Here is a 6000-nt window from a genome sequence, read left to right as displayed (position 1 = left end):
CAGTTACTTTAGCAGTATTTCAAACAGAAAATCCAGCACTCAATAAAGAAGAGCTATCATGCAAAAGCACAAATGGGAAGGAAATTACCATCAGTCTTTTGATCCATTTTCTCCATTTATGGAGAATGATGCCTTTTGCATACCCATACACTGTGGAGCTACGGTGAGATACCACCGCACATCGATTAGAAGGGCTATGATTACAAGCACTGACCATAACAAGAGCTGGCAGGAATGTAAAGCAACTATGACCCTCACACTGTGGTCAAAATGTAAATGCACAAACAGGTTGCACAATATTTTGACATATTCTAAAACAACCTTAAAATACTCCTCTCATATGATCTGGTCATTCCATTCCTGTAAAAGAATGTCTACTGCATGGAAAGTGCAGAGTGCTCAGGGAAGATTTGGAGGGGGCTGTCCCAATGTGCACAAATAAATCTAGAGAGAAGAATGAATATAAGCTCACTATCTTGATTGTGGTAATGGTTTCACAAACATATCAAAATATGCAGTGTTTACTTTTAAATTGTGCAGTTTATTTTACATTAAGCCTCAAGTGAATTGTTCAAAATCGTGGAGGATGCATCAAAATATAGGACTTAAAAAATGTTCAGAGCACTAGTGCAAAAGATAAATTCCTGAAACTTAAAGACTTGAAAATGCACTTTATAAAATTAGAGAACAAAGCAGGAATTTAAACTAAAGTTCTCAACCTGAAAAATTAATATCAATTATGAAATAAATGAACAAATGACAAATCCCAAATCAAGTGAACAAAAAGATGTGTTATCAATAGCAGGATTGTAGAAGGGATCATCTTTGGGATCCTAAAGACACATGCATTATGTTATAAGGAAATATATGTCAACAAATTTGAAATGCATAAAATAATGAAATTTTCAAAATAACAAAATAGGAAATCTCAAGGATTCTATATGTATTTAATAAATTCCATCTGTGTAGAAAACTTTCCTACAAATGAATTCCATGTCTTGATGTCTCAATTCCTGATGTTTCCCTTATACTTGAGAAATCAACAACCAGTCTTGAACAACCTCTTGCATAAGAGAGAAATTATAAAAACTCTAGCCAAAATGTTTTATAAGATCCCTATAAACTTGACACCAAACCAAAAGGATCATCATATAAAAAAAAAATAAAAGTTCTATGCCTCACGAGAATCATTAAAAAAATAAGTTAAAACCTTATGTTTGAAAAACAGAATCCAAAGAGAATTCAAATACAGTACACAAGGAAAAAATTGGGTTTAATATAAGAATGGATTCTTGGTTTAACATTTTCAAATCAAACAACCTTGACAAATAAAAGAGCAAAACTGTGTCATTACATCAGAAGATACAGAAAAACTATTTGATATAATTAACCACCTACTAATGATGTTTAAAACAGCTTAGAAAACTGCAGCACATATAATTAGTGGCAAAATATTGAAAAACTCCTTGAGATAAAAATGAACACAAGGATGTCTATTATCACCATTTCTCTTCACCAATTTAGGGAAAGTTTAGTCAGGGCAATAACACACACAAAAAAGAAGAAGAAAAGGCATCAAGTTTAGAAACAACAAAATGAGCTTGCTCTTATTCACAGATCACATAATTATGTTTCCAAACTACCTAAAAGAAACCTGCAGGTCATGCAGTAGAATTAATAAGTTAATTTACCAAGATCATGGATACCAAAGAGTTAAACATGAACACAGTTTTCTGAGAACAGCAATTAATGGACTTTTCATATACTTAATAAGAAATGGCAAAAAAACCAAAAAACAAAAAAACCCTCCACAGGATAAGGACAAACGTTTTTTTAAAAGATTTTATTTATCTGACATAGAAAGAAACAGAGCACACACAAGCAGGGGGAGCAGAAGGCAGAGGGAAATGCAGGTTCCCCACTGAGCAGGGAGACAGATGCGGGGTTCAATCGCAGGACCCTAGGAACATGACCTGAACGGAAAGCAGACACTTAACTGAGCACCCCAAGGATAAATTTTTGAAGTTTTTTCTATTTACTTTTTTAGAAAAAATTTCAGTCATTATAACTCGGAATACTGTTGTCATTTATTTTCTGATATCATTGTATTAAAGACCCCAAAATACAAGATAAATTTTACTATACACTTGACATTTAATCCAAGAGAAACGATAAAAAGATACTGTTTGTGACAAATTTACCCATGGTCCCTAGTTCAGGGATCTCATTGACTAGAGATAAGTTTCTTCAAATTGGACCATAATTAAACTATTTTCTCCACAAAATCCTTTATATTTTTATTTCTCTTGTTTCTAACATGTTTTCTGCATGACTTCTTACCTATTCTATACTAACATAAAGGAAAAAAATGCAAAGAGCAGACATTAAAAAAATAATCACTAGTGACATATCACCATGTGAATTTTTAAAATTTTCTTACTGGTAAAATTCAGTTTACACTAAGTGCAAACAAAAAAATGCAAATGCATATTTTCCTCTCAGAATTAATAATGATCATCAATTAAGTATATAAAACAGATATTCACATATATATGTATTTACATAAAGAACATATTTGTATATACTTGCACATATGAAATTATAATTTGCTTTCTTTTGTGTTAGCAATAGGCCATGGAGTTCTGCAATAAATAAGACCTACCTGATCTTTTGTAAAGTTTCATAATATCCAAGGAATGAGCACAACATAATTTATTTAAAAATAGTTCCTTTCCCAATTTTGTAAATATATGTTTATACTCAATTGTGAGTAGCTATGTTGGATACAGTCTTCAAAGCAAATATTTTTAAATATCAAAATATTTTAATATCAAAACATTTTAAATATCAAATATTTTAAATATCAAAAAAAAGAAGTTGCTAAAAATGCTAGACGAATCTTCAAAATCCTGATACCATTTCATAATGCCTTGACAATCTGCCATTAAGATAAAGATAATCTTCTTATCTATTTAATTTGCACTAATTATTAAGCATATTTGATGACAATGCATACTTATGTCTGTGTAAACTTTTTGTTGTATTTTGCTATTCTTTTTGTTAGTTTATCATTTTATAATCCTTTGAAATAACAAAAATTTTATATATTAAAGTTATATATATTTATACATGAACTGTCATTGCTTTCCCTTATGTTCTATATATTGCCTTTACTGAATTAGTATTACTATATTAATAGTGCTACATGTACTGTATTTACATGGATAGTTTAGAAATAGGATATGATTTGCCAAAACAAGTATTTTGCTGTCAGTAATACAAGTGTTACTCTATTACTCTTTATAAAGGATTTTAATTTCTTCTATTTTCTCATGCATGTCAACATTAGCCACAGATGAGCAATTATAAAAACAATTTTGATACTTTATTTAGAATGTGCTTATTTTATTTTGTGTATGATTTATAGATTGATACATATTCAGTAAGAAATACAAATTAAGTTTTTTTTTTCCTTTGGGAGATTTTCCCTTGTTTTGCTACATTTTGTTGCCATTGTCAATCAAATTTTTATTTTTATTTAGAAAAGCAAAGTAATTTGGATTGACCATGTATGTATAGAAATTCTGGAATATTTTGTTATTAAATTATATACTAGAATAGCATCTATCCAAAGAGTATCACTGAAGTAAACAATTAAAAACATTTGAGAAATAAAGATACATTACCTGTCCCACAAAGATGACTTAAAAGATGGCTGCCTTCTTAGTAGGATCCATCGAGAACAGGAGAAAAGCAAGAATCTTTCTAATGCTGAAAGATAAATTAAGACTGTTAACCCAGAATTCTATAACTATCAAAATTACCTTTCCAAACTAAGAGTTAAATATAAGACACAGCCACATAAACAAACCTGAGACAATTTACTGCTTGAAAACTGTAACCCATGTTCCTCAGCACGTGGTGAAAACAGAACCACAATATGAAGGAAGAGCCAGGACTAGAGAGCCAATATGGTACCCTTCACCATTGACAGTTGGTAATGGCAGTTAATTGGAATTAAGTTAGCAACTTATGTAGCAGCAAACCATTGCATTTTGTTGGTTACAAAAGAATCACTCCCAGAGTTCTGGGAGGGGCCATAAACCCCATTTTTGGAAGCAAGAATGTGTCAAAAAATATGTAAGCATGCTTTTTAAATTGCCAAAGGTAAAAATCCAAAAGCAGCATTTAAATTGAGTAAAAAAATTATTCAATAAACAAAAGGCACAGAAAGAAGAAAGAAATAAGAGACAGGGAAAACGGAAAATAAAGGACAAGATGGACAGCTGTAAATCAATCTATACTGACAAAAACAATTTTTTTCAAGTTAAGCATTTCGATTAAAATGTAAAATTTTTCAGGCTAGAAAAAAAGAAGTTTCCAAATATATGCTGTTTATATGAAAGGGAATTTAAACTGAAAGATACTGTAATGTTGAAAGTCATAGCATAGAAAATGATACACCATGCAGAATTAAGCATAAGAAAAATGAGATGGGTAAATTAATGCTAAACAAACTAGACTCCCAGGAAAAAAGGATAACTAAAGGATAAAGGGCGACATTTCATTATGATTAAAGGATTCATTCTTCAGAAATGGAAGGAACACATTACTTAAATGAGGAATGTCAACATTACAGAATCTGGAAATAGATAAACTATAAGTGATTTTATGCTAAATAAATTTTTATGTTATTAAATATGAAATGTGAAGCCCAACTTGAGACTCAGGAAATCTATATTGTCATGTGTTTATTAAGTAAATTGGACCTATAGTGAAAAATCTTCTATAAGTGAGTCCCATGCTCCGGTAATTGAATTAGTGAATTTTCTTCTACAATTGAACAATTGAGAAAGAAATGACACCAGCGTCACACAAGACATTACAGAGAACGTAAATAGTAGACAATCCCTCTTAATGTTTCAAGAGTGCCATAAAAACTTTACACTGAACTGACAAGAATATTGCCTAAAAAGGAAAATCAAAGGTTTTGTCTCTGATGACTAAATGTAAAAAAACAAAACAGTATGTTTAGCAAAGTGAATCAAGTCTGATAGTCTCAACAAATTGGGTTTTATCCAAGAATAAATTCGTGTTGAATTAACACTCTGAAATCAAATCATTTCAGTAAAACAAAGGAACAAAATAGTGTAATCATTTTAATAGATACAAAAAAGATACAACTTCTTCACCCACTTAGGATTTTTATTTTTATTTTTAAAAGGTTTTATTTATTTATTTGACAGATAGAGATCACAAGTAGGCAGAAAGGCAGGCAGAGAGAGGGGGAAGCAGGCCCCCGCTGAGCAGAGAGCCTGATGTGGGGCTTGATCTCAGGACCCCGAGATCATGACCTGAGCCGAAGGCAGAGGCTTTAACCCACTGGCCACCTAGATGCCCCCCACTTAGGATTTTTAAAAATTCATAAACTATAGCTGATATCATAATAAGTATTGAAATATTTAAATCTTCCCCTGAAATCAGGAATAAGAGAAGGATTCCTAACACTGTTTCAATTTATTATTTATATAGGGTAATAATATATGAAAAAGGAAAAAAAGGTTGAATCACTTATGTTGTACACCTGAAAATAATACAATGGTTGTATGTCAATTATACTGCAATAAAGCATTAAAAAAAAACAGACAAAAGACATAAGGATGGGAAAGGAAGAAATGGAACTGCCATTATTCATAATGGATGACTATATTTCTAGACTACCTAACATCAATCTACATATGATATATTAGAATTACTAAGTGAACCTAGCGAGATTGCTAAACACATATTAACAAAAAAATCAACTATAATTGTCATTCCAAATGCCAGGAACTAATAATTAGAAGACTAAATCAATTATAAATACCATTTACAACAACCCCAAAGATTATCAGACTCCCAAGTAAAATTTCAATGAAATTTGTGCAATCTCCTTACATAGAAAACTCTCAAAAATTACTCATAGGAATTAATGAAGTTATGAACAAATGGAATGGTATC

At 30.9% G+C, this 6000-nt stretch overlaps 1 long non-coding RNA gene across 2 annotated transcripts in view; it reads right to left on the bottom strand.

The window, feature by feature from the left end:
* Positions 1-1828: 1828 nt before the first annotated feature.
* The window catches only part of LOC309856516, a 60671-nt gene continuing 56499 nt past the window's right edge, over positions 1829-6000 (bottom strand). For both annotated transcript variants that reach the window (XR_014307248.1, XR_014307249.1), the window contains exons 3-4: positions 3687-3771; positions 1829-1973 (exon numbers count right to left, since the gene is read on the bottom strand). This is a non-coding gene — a long non-coding RNA (uncharacterized lncRNA). The remainder of the gene's footprint in view (positions 1974-3686; positions 3772-6000) is intronic.

This window comes from Mustela nivalis (assembly GCF_964662115.1).
Source record: "Mustela nivalis genome assembly, chromosome: X".
Lineage (NCBI taxonomy): Eukaryota > Metazoa > Chordata > Mammalia > Carnivora > Mustelidae > Mustela > Mustela nivalis.
Note: the sequence above shows the minus strand (reverse complement) of the source record. Positions and strands in the feature narration are given on the sequence as shown.